This window comes from Bos indicus x Bos taurus, chromosome 6, assembly GCF_003369695.1.
Source record: "Bos indicus x Bos taurus breed Angus x Brahman F1 hybrid chromosome 6, Bos_hybrid_MaternalHap_v2.0, whole genome shotgun sequence".
In the NCBI taxonomy this organism is placed as follows: Eukaryota; Metazoa; Chordata; class Mammalia; order Artiodactyla; family Bovidae; genus Bos; species Bos indicus x Bos taurus.
Window position 1 is genome coordinate 94,455,688 of NC_040081.1, and position 11,737 is coordinate 94,467,424.

Below are 11,737 nucleotides of genomic sequence, written 5' to 3' on the forward strand. Positions count from 1 at the left end.
GAGACAGGTTCTGCTATCTTTAAAGTACTTTTAGCACTGGGGAGTTGTTTTTTCTAACAGGCTAATCAGGCTCCAATTAAATCTAAAGAAGGCTTTCTAGAGAAAAAAGCAAGATTGGTTTGGAGCAAATTTGATGGCAAGAAATCAGAAAGATATTTGGGAACAAATAGAAGGTGGATTTCAAAGATCCTTACATCACAACCCTTAAGAGGCTGACCAAATTATCCATGCCTAGAACACTAGTGAATCCCTAGAGCAAAAGTTTCTTAAAAACAAGCCAACCAACCACCAAGTCAACCAATCAAGGTTGCCTGGGGCCTAACTTTAAAAACAAAAACCCAATAACAAACACAAACCTTGAATGTGCCTTCATTTCTATCCCATCCTTCCAGAATCTTCCTTTCACTATGGTGGCTAGATTACCTGTTGGGTAGTCAAAGGTGAACTCAAGTCTAAAGAAACAGTAAGTAAATACTGCTTCTTGAAAAGGACTTCTCCATAGTCTAAGGCTGCTGTCTGTGGTGTCACACGGAGTCTGACACAACTGAAGCGACTTAGCAGCAGAAGCAGCAGCATAGTCTAGAATCTTTTTTTTTTTTTTTTTTTAAAGGATATGTGTAGACACTTTGGAGCTTCTCCTGTGTTTTCTTTTGTATGGTAATTAAATACTCAATCTGGAAGAAAACTGAACCTTGACTGAGCTAATGCCCAGGTGATCAGGTAGCTGTGTGAGTGGCAGACACTTTAGGGCTGGGCAGTTTTGCTGAACAATCTACCTAGGAGACGTTTTTTGGGCGGGAAGCAGTAGGGGAAGGGTGCCCAAAGCTAGTTTTGCCTTCAGCCAAGGCAAACTGAGAAATGTTTTAATGTTGCATGTTCAAGCGTTTGGATGTATCAACTTTCTCGGATGAGAGTTTCTAAAATTCCATAATCCCACCCATCTGCCAAACTAGCTGAGGTTGCCGGCTGAAGCCATTGGCGTAAATGTCTACACACAGCTGCGGGGGAAACAAGGTCATAGGGTCATGCAGGCTTGGAGTAGGCTGGTGCCATGAAGTCCAGGCAGGTGCCTGCGCTCCGAGTGCCTGCCAGGTCCTACGGACTGGGGAAAAGGCAACTCAAGCGGCTGCCGCACAAGCATTTGCTGTGTCCCCAGTCAAGGGCAGATTGCTTGGAAATGACCCGGCTCCTAGTGTCTGGAATCTCCGAGCGCGCTCTCTGCGTGGATCGCGAACCCCTCTCGTCTTCTGGCGTTTGTGAGTAGGAGGGGAACGCGTCTATTTCCCAAGATGAGTTTACAGGGTGTAGCCGAATCTCACCGGCGTGCGGGAACCGGAGGGCTGGGGAAAGAATGCACGCGCATCTCTGCACCAGTTCTCAGGCACTGGGGAGCCAAAACTGAAACCGGACCCACCGGGGATAGTTCCCAGGGTCCTGGGCTTGAGTCCTGGGCCCACTTCTACGCTCTGCGGCTCTCTGAGGCCCAGGCTACCGGTGTAGCCGTCACACCGGCGCGCCAGCCAGCATAGACGTGTCGCCGCCGCCGGGCGCGGCGGTGGGAATGGAGGGAGTGGGTCCAACAGGGTTGAGCCTTTCCCGCTCACACCCGCGTCTGAACCGCTGTGTAGCACCCGCTTCTCGTCTTCTATTAAGTTTACCCTCCCTGCAGCTTGTCTCTTAGTGAGCATCATCCCAGCGCCGAAACCTGGAACACCCGGGACCACCCGTACCCAGAAAACGACCGGGAAGAGCAACCTCTCCTCCCGGATTCCGAGGACCCCGAAAGCGGCCTCGCCCCTTGAGTCAGGGGTTTCTCTACGCACTATCGGCCCAGACTCCGCTCCACCAACCAGGCCGGTGCAGCTGGCTCGAGCGGAAGAGTCCACGATTGGAATGCCGGGCCAGGTGCGCTTGGCAAGGCACACGCGTCCGAGTCCGAAGCCTTCAGCGCTCTGCAGTGCGGAGACAGGGCACATAAGGGAACCACCAAGGACCCAGCGAGGGACAGCAGGCAAGCGCGACGGCCAAGGATCCGCCCTGAGCTTTTAGATTTTCCTTCCTCCCCACGCCCCTCGCCTTCGCCCAATCCCGTGTGCTGGAATCAGTTTCGCTCATTCTTTGGTATCTCCCGTTTTCCCTTCCCTCCACCCCTCCATCACTTTCGCACTCTATTCCGTCTCTTAAGTACTTCTGGAGATTTGAGATCATTCCTAGAGTTTTATTAGGAAACCTCCCCCGCCTGATGATTCTCAACCATTCAGGCAACCGACTCCTAAGGTGGTTGCCCCAGCCTAAGGGGAGACTGCTTAGTCGATTTGATTGAATGAGCCTTAAGGACTACTGCACACCCTACCTTGCTCATCAAAGAAATGAGCAAATGCCAGTCCCTCCCCCCTCCAAAACAGACACTCCCTCCGCCCCCATATACGAACAAACACTCATGTGTGTCACCTCCTGAGAAGTTCCTCCTAGGAGAGGAAGCAGTCGGTCTGATGTTCTTCTGTCCTTAAACTGATGTGCTTGTGTGTTTGCTTTGAAATGCTGTCTTTCCTTGAAGGTGCGAAAGTACCTCCAAGGGATGGAGAAAATTAAGCCTGCCCAGAAGCTGAACTGGGAATAGAATGAGGAGCTGGCCTACCTCCTTTTCCTCTTCTAAATGTGTTTTGGCTGACAGGTGGGCCAGGAGCCTAGAATATTGAGGCAGAATGCCTGCTGACTGTGACCGGCCTAGGTGGGCAGAAGGGGTGTTCTCAGCCTCTCGGCTTCACAGATCCTATTCCTAAGGCCAATTTTACTTTTTTAAAAAACTTTAAATTGGACCTAAAACTTTTAAAACATAGCTATTCTCCAGGGCAAGAGGATGAAGAAACTAAAGAGAAAGTTCTTTTAAAATTTTATTTTTTAAAACTCTATAGGGCCAACAAAGGTCCATCTAGTCAAAGCTATGGTTTTCCCAGTAGTCATGTATGGATGTGAGAGTTGGACTATAAAGAAATCTGAGTGCTGAAGAGTTGATGCTTTTGAACTGTGGTGTTGGAGAAAACTCTTAAGAGCCCCTTGGACTGCAAGGAGATCCAACCAGTCCTAAAGGAGATCAGTCCTAAAGGAGATCAGTCCTGGATGTTCACTGGAAGGACTGATGCTGAAGCTGAAACTCCAATACTTTGGCCACCTGATGTGAAGAACTGACTCATTTGAAAAGACCCTGATGCTGGGAAAGATTGAAGGAGAGAGGAGAAGGGGACAACTGAGGATGAGATGGTTGGATGGCATCACCAACTCAATGGACATGAGTTTGAGTAAAATCCAGGAGTCGGTGATGGACAAGGAGGCCTGGCGTGCTGCAGTCCATGGGGTCACAAAGATTTGGACACAACTGAGCGACTGAACTGAACTGAACTGAGGGTTAGAGATCTGGTAAGCTGTTCTACTTGAATAGCTAATCTGGTTATAATTGTTATTTACATATGCCTTTTCAGGGATTCCCAGGTGCCATTAGTGGTAAAGAACCCACCTACCAATGCAGGAGACATAAGAGCTGTGGGTTCAGTCCCTGGGTCTGGAAGATCCCCTGAAGGAGGGAATGGCAACCCACTCCAGTATTCTTGCCTGGAGAATCCCATGGACAGAGGAGCCTGCAGGGCTACAGTTCATAGGGTCGCAAAGAGTCAGACATGACTAAAGCAACTTAGCACGCATGTGTGCCTCTGTTGTCAAGTTGTGTGTATGTACTAGAATGTATGTGTGTACGTGTTTGCACACATAATATATATTTATACTTATATATGTATATATTATGTACACACATGTGTATTATATATACAAATGTACATATCCATTCTAGTACACATGTAGACACAGAATTGGTAGACACTATTCTAAGTACTTTTCACATATTGACTTGGTATAATTCTCACAACCTACCCAGGAGGAAGCCTAGTAAGGATTCTACTCCATCAAGTTTTAAAACTGTGTGGTTGGTATGACTGTCATCTAGGAACAGAAAGCTGAGATTCAATACCATAAAGTAATGGCAAGAATAGTGCCTCCTAAGTCAGAAAGCTTGCTTGGAGTTCTGTGGCCTTTCCGTCTATGCATCTCAGTTTACTTTACTTGAGCTTGTGAATAATTCTACCTGTGAGCTTATCAAATAGATGTGTCTTGAAAAGCAAATAAAATCATTCATGTAGAAGCTTTTCATACTATCACACATGATAGACTTCCCAGTTGGTGAAAGAAATGTACTTTTAGCCTCAACTTATCTTCCTCAGATGGTCAAGAACTTCTATAAGAAATCCTCAGGTACCTTCCTCTATAACAAGTCTTGTGGCCTTGACTTTCTTTAATGATCTTTGTTCATTTGTAAGCAGAGGTGGGAGTAACAGCTGGTTTGGTTTTGTGGATGTGTATTTAACTACTCGATGTTTCTTCCTTATGTCCTAAAATTACAGAAGGGTCACTGGAAAAATATTCAAGAAGTAAAATCAAGCAAGCTTACAGATCCATCCAGGGGTATGTAGTTTTAATTGTCTTAGCCAGAATAATCTTAAATGGTAAGTACAATATGTTCCCAGTACTTAAAAGTTACGTGTAAACAAAACACCAAGAGTGAAAATGGCTGTAAGAGGAGGGCTAGTTATCATTTCCCTTGCTGTAGAAAAGATGAGCAAAATGCAGAACAGTAGCCCATTTCTCTTCCTGAGTACCACGTAACAAATGGCATCTTGCTTAGAAAGATGTCTTAGTGCTTAATGAAGACAACTCTGGGTCTGCAGATCATGGAGATCCATGAATGATACAAATCCATGAGTCAATATCTTGGAGGGGAACTCTGACTCCAGCTCATGTTTTGGACTGATGCTGAAGCTGAAGCTCCAATACTTTGGCCACCTAATAAAAAGAGCTGACTCATTGGATATGAGACGCTGATGCTGGGAAAGATTGAAGACAAGAGGAGAAGAGGATGACAGAGAATTAAATTGGTTGACATCACCAACTCAGTGGACATGAGTCTGAGCAAACTCTAGGAACTGGTGAAAGACAGAGAAGCCTGGAGTGCTGCAGTCCATGGGGTAGCAAAAGATCGGACATGACTTAGCAATTGAACAACAGACTCCAGCTTATGTTGTTCAGTGTTTTAAAATGTATTTTGAGCTAGAATGCATTATTTAATTGTGCATTTCCCCTCTGTTAAAATGGAGACTTGAAGGATGGATGCCTATGCTATCTTCTCTTTCTCAAATTCTCCAGGGAGTAAATTTTTCAAGGAAATATTAAGAACCTTTGTAAACCAAGAATAGGGATGAGATTTGGAAGGGAAAAAACCACAGGAAGAGAGAGACTAACTCTATCAGATCTTCGGCCCTTCACTTGTTTTCAGATGTCTAGCCATTGATCCAAATTTCTTTTGTCCCCATCATTTTTTGTTTTTGCTTTTTTTTCTTTCCTGAAGAAAGGCAGGGATGTGGGTTTTAGGGGAGAAATCCAGAAAACAGTCCCACCCTTGAGCAACATCCCAGAGCACATCAGCTGTGGGGGTTGGAGGCTGGAAAGTGTAGCATGATTATACTTTTCTTTAGGGACTCATCTCGATTGGGTGTGCCTGTGTTACACCATTGCTTGTGGAACTCAAAGTAGCTTTCTCTGTGTTTAGTAATTTTTTGGTGAAGTGTGAAACTTAAAAAAAAAAAAAGCATTTGATGACTTTTCCCCTTCAAAACAATTGAGTTAAGATCTGTTTTCCCCTCTGGCCAGATTTCACTGGGTCTTTGAAAACGGAAAACATAGCCAAACAGCAACACCCAGCCCCCAAAATGATGCAAATCACAGTTAGAAAAATCCAAGTATCCATAGGCTCCTCTAGGTTCAGAGGTTCCAGTGTAGGAGGCAAATGAAGGTGGAGAAAAGAAAAAGAAAGGAATATCCCTGCAGGGTCTCTCCTAGAAAGAGAAGTCACTTAGACTTCTACATTAAAATATTTTGGAGAAAGTATAAGTTAAACTGTTTACTTTAGCAGGGCTGGATAGAAGTCAATAGTGAATGCCATGAAGTTTATCTTCATGAACATATAATCTGCTCTCTGAATTCCATCTCAGAACGCTGCATCCTCAGTTGTTTCTGCCATTTGACTTTGTCAGATCTCCCTTAGTCCTTTCCCCTCCAGCAAAGAGATGGTATAGAAAATTCCCACCAGTATGAATCAGTAGTAAGACAAAAAAGTTTGAATTTATTTGAAAGCATTTTCTTTTACCCCATTTGCATTTTGGGACTTAATTTCTAATTTTGGAACAATCTAAGGAAAGATGAGGCATTGGTATGTAGAGGTACTCCCCTTCTGGGGGTGATAATGCCTGAAACTGCTTTCAAAATAGAGATCTTTGATTTTGAGACTGCACTCGAAAGTGCTTATTATAAGCCTCCAAACATGCCTAAACTTAAAACCAGGGAAATATTTAGAAAACCTACCTTTCAAACATCTAACTCCATGCATAGTAAAGGGAATGGCAAAAAACTAACTCCGTGCATAGTAAAGGGAATGACATGGTATAAGACAAGTTTCATCAAGTTACATGATTGCCAGAAGCTCACATCTGAATTTCTTAAATCTTTCCAATAGTCAAAATACATCTTCTTTGGTATTAAGCCAATTTTATAACAGCTCAAAACAGGGACTTGGGACTGCAGATAGCACAAATCTCTCTCTTTTTGGGGATGGTGGCTTTTCTTTGAACACACTGCAGAAGAAAAAATTTAACTTTTAATAAGTACAGTTTCAGAGTCTTTGTCATATCAACTATTTATGACAGCCTACTCAGGGACCGATACTTTGGCCACCTGATGCAAAGAACAGATTCATTGGAAAAGACCCTGATTCTGAGAAAGATTGAAGGCAGAAGGAAAAGGGGATGACAGAGGATGAGATGGTTGGATGGCATCACCAGCACGATGGACATGAGTTTGAGTAGGCCCCCAGAATTGGTGATGGTTAGGGAAGCCTGATGTGCTGCAGTCCATGGGGTCGCAAAGAGTCAAACTCGACTGAGCAACTGAGCTGAACTGAACTGAACTCAGGGACCCAAGAGCATGGTCAACTGGAAAAATCAGGTAAGGATACTGAGAAAAAGGGGACCTCAGGTAACAACTTCTGTAATAACTTCAGACATTACAGAGACCCTAGAAGGAGTGATCTCATTAAATCACCTAGGTAGCTGTGAAAAATGCGGATTCTCAAACTCATCTCTAGAAATTGGGTAGATTTCATGAGAAGGAGCTGCAGAGGATGAGATGTTTAGATAGCATCATAGACTCAATGGACATGAATTTGAGCAAACTCTGGGAAATAGTGGAGAACAGAGGGACCTGACCTGCTGCAGCCCGTGGAGTTGCAGAGTTGGACCTGACCTAGTGACTGAACAACAGCAACAACAAGCATGAGAATCTTGCATTTTAAATAATCATTAGGTAATTCTAGAGCAGGTGGTTCTGGATCCACACTTTGAGAAACACACTGCAGGGTTAGAACAGCAACCAGTCCTATAGAAACTTCAATTAAAACAGGTGTGTCCTCAGTCTAGAAAATTGCTATGTCTCTGAAATACTGTTCATGGGGTTCTCAAGGCAAGAATACTGAAGTGGTTTGCCATTCCCTTCTCTAGTGGACCACATTTTGTGAGATGGAAATACCAGACCACCTGATCTGCCTCTTGAGAAATCTTTATGCAGGTCAGGAAGCAACAGTTAGAACTGGACATGGAACAACAGACTGGTTCCAAATAGGGAAAGGAGTACATCAAGGCTGTATATTGTCATCCTGCTTATTTAACTTATATGTAGAGTACATCATGAGAAATGCTGGGCTGGATGAAGCACAAGCTGGAAACAAGACTGCAGGGAGAAATATCAATAACCTCAGATATGCAGATGACACCACCCTTATGGCAGAAAGTAAAGAAGAACTAAAGAGCTTTTTGATGAAAGTGAAAGAGGAGAGTGAAAGCTTGGCTTAAAACTCAACATTCAGAAAACGAAGATCATGGCATCTGGTCCCATTACTTCATGGTAAATAGATGGGGGAACAGTGGAAACAGTGACAGACTTTATTTTTCTGCACTCCAAAATCACTGCAGATGGTGACTACAGCCATGAAATTAAAAGACACTTACTCCTTGGAAGAAAAGTTATGACCAACCTAGATAGCATATTAAAAAGCAGAGACATTACTTTGCCAACAAAGTTCCGTCCAGTTAAAGCTATGGTTTTTCCAGTAGTCATGTATGGGTGTGATAGTTGGACTATAAAGAAAGCTGAGCATGGAGGAATCGATGCTTTTGAACTGTGATGTTGGAGAAGACTCTTGAGAGTCCCTTGGACTGCAAGGAGATCCAACCAGTCCATCCTAAAGGAAATCAGTCCTGAATATTCATTGGAAGGACTGATGCTGAAGCTGAAACTTCAATACTTTGGCCACCTGATGCAAAGAATTGACTCATTTGAAAAGACCCTGATGCTGGGAAAGATTGAAGGCAGAAGGAGAAGGGGACAACAGAGGATGAGATGGTTGGATGGCATCACCAGCTCGATGGACATGAGTTTGAGTTTTTTTCTGGGAGTTGGTGATGGACAGGGAGGCCTGGTGTGCTGCAGTCCATGGGGTTGCAAAGAGTCGGACACGACTGAGCGACTGAACCGTACTGAAATACTGAGGCTAAACTGAATTATACACTAAATTAAAAAACTCTTCAGTGACGTGTATCTTGGTTTCAGATCCATCCCCCCCCCCGCGCCCCCGCCCATTTCTGGTGTTTCATAACATGTCAACATTTTGTTGTTCTTTTCTCATTCAAGTCTGGTTATTCTGAACAGCAACAACAAAATATAAATGCATAAGAGCGCATGCTCAGTCTCTTCAGTCGTGTCTGACTTTGTGCAACTCTATGGACTGTAGCCCATCAGGCTCCTCTGTCCATGGGATTTTCGAGGCAAGAATATTGGAGTGGGTTGCCATGCCCTCCTCCAGGGGATCTTCCTGACCCAGGGATTGAACCCACATCTCTTACATCTTCTGCATTGGCAGGCAGGTTCTTTACCCCTAGCGCCACCCGGAAGCCCCTAAATGCATAAGAAAGCCTCTGTTAAACAAAACCTTCAAGCTACATCTTTATGGAAAAGAATTCAATATACATGGATTATCACCTCTTGAGGGATTTGATGCTTATTTTTTGGATTCTGATACAGTAGGTTGTCTAAAATTTGTCGCAACTTATTTGTATATATATGTCCACAGCCTCCACCAACTCACAGCCTGACACCAAGCTCCTAAGAGCTCTCTTTGCCCATGGATTTTGGATGGATTGTAGCAACAGAATTGAAAATCTCTTGAGCTGCTGTTCCAGCTCACCCGTCAACAACTGCTGCTCCTCTGCCAGCCGATGACTGAAAAGAGACTGCTGCTTTCTGACGGCGAGTGATTCTAAGCCAGTAACTCCTGCTGCTGCTGCTGGTGCCAGGGCAACAGTCTCCTCCACTGGCTTCACCTTCCTGAATTTGCCACCCAGGACTCAGGCCTACATCTGAGGAGGTGAGGCCAGCGGGGCCTGGCAGCACGGTAGAAGGCCGAATTCACAATAACCCATCACTTCTGATGCTGCCCATTGTCCCTGAACACAATACAGGCTCCTGGAACCTTTTTAATGGAAATATCACTGTAATGATCCTATTGGGCTTCCAGATTTGTCAGAACATGCCTGAATTCAAGCGTAGATGCAGTTTAGGACTGGGACCAGAGCTGCAAGATCATTTTAATGTCCACACAGTGCTTTACCAGCACAGAGAATCCGGCTAAAAAAATTAGATTAGGTTTCAAGAGATCTAACATCTAATCTCCTTCTGGTTCTGCCTTTCTCTAGCTGGGTGACCTTGGATGAACTAACTTCACGGAGCCTCAGCCCTTTGACCTGTAAGATGAGAGGGTGAAAACTAGTTCAGAGCTTCTCAGACTTTGGGGTTAATAATAATTCCTAGGGCACTTGATAAATGGACTTGGCTCCATTTCTGGAGATTCAGAATGAAGGCAGCAATGGCCCATGTATAGGAATTTGCATGTTCATAAACCTATTGGGTGATTCTCTAATCACTTTTGGGAAATATTTGTCTAAAATCAGTGATTCTTGGGACTTCCCTGGTGGCCCAGTGATTATGACTCTACACTCCCAATGTAGGGGGTCTGGGTTCCATCCCTGATCCGAGAACTAGAGCTGGAATGCCAGAACGAGGACCTGATACAGCCAAATAAATATAAATAAGCATTTTAAATTAGTGATTCTCTACTCAGGTCTCAGAAACAATTGGAAAGTTTTTTAAAATGCTCATCACTGGTGCCATCCCAAATTAATTCATCAGAATGTCTGGGTCTGGGACCAGGCGTTGGTGTGTTTTGAAAGTTCTTTTGTCTGGCAAACGTGAAGAATCGGTGAAACAGATTATCTCTAAGATCCTTCCTTAGCTCTAGATCTCGGACCTCCAAGCTAGGATTTTTGGTTTCACCACAACACCACAGTTTAGAAAATGGGGCATTCTGTGTGTACTTTTACTAGTCATTATGGTCTGCATTGTCATCCCCCTGTGAAATTCATGTGTTGAGTTCCTAACCCTTAGTATCTCAGAATGTGCCTGTATTTTCAGATAGACTTTAAGGAGGTAATTCAAATAAAATAGGATCTTAGGGGTAGATTCTAATCCACCATGACTGGAGGCCTTGTATAAAGAGACTTAGACATACACAACACAGGGGTTCAACCGTGTGAGGACACAGAAGACTGCTTCCTGGGAGCCATGGAAAGAAGCCTCAGACGAGACCAACCGGCCAACATCTTGACCTTGGACTTCTAACTTCCAGAACTGTGAGAAAATAAATTTCCTCCAGTCTGTGGTATTTTGTTATGATGGCCCTTGAAAGCTAAAAAAAAAAAAAAAAAAAAAAAATATATATATATATATATATATATATATATATATATAAAGTCAAACAGTTTACTGAAAATTCTATGACTTTAAAGCAAATATTGGACTTCCCCAGTGGTCCAGTGGTAAAGAATCCACCTGCCAGTGCAGGTTTGATCCCTGGTTCATGAAGATCCCACACCACTGGGCAGCTAAGCCTGTGCGCCACAACTACTGAAACCATGCCATAGAGCCTGAGCCTGTGCTTTGCAAAAGAGAAGCCACAGCAATGAGAAGCCCATGCACTGCAACTGGAGAAAGCCCTTATGCAGCAACAAAGACCCAGCACAGCCAAAAGTAAATAAATAACATTTTTTTTAATTAAAGAAAATAGTATTTGTCTTATTATTCATTCAGAACCACCTTATCTCTAATGTGCATGTGTTAGTGGCTCAGTTGTGTCCACCTCTTTGCAATGCCATGGACTGCAGCCCGCCAGGCTCCTCTGTCCATGGAATTCTCCAGGCAAGAATACTGGAGTGGGTTGCCATTTCCTGTCCAGATCTTCCTGACCTGGGCATTTAACCTGCGTCTCTTATGTCTCCTGCATTGGCAGGTGGATCCTTTACCACTGAGTCACTGTGATTTAATGTGTATTTCTTTTCAAAGTCTTGATTGGAGATAGGCTATGGAAATATGTATTATAGTTGAGAATACTATGACCTCATCTTGAAGATGATGTTTTAAGCAGGACTAAGAAAATTTTGTGCTTTTTGCTACTAATAATAAATAACAAACC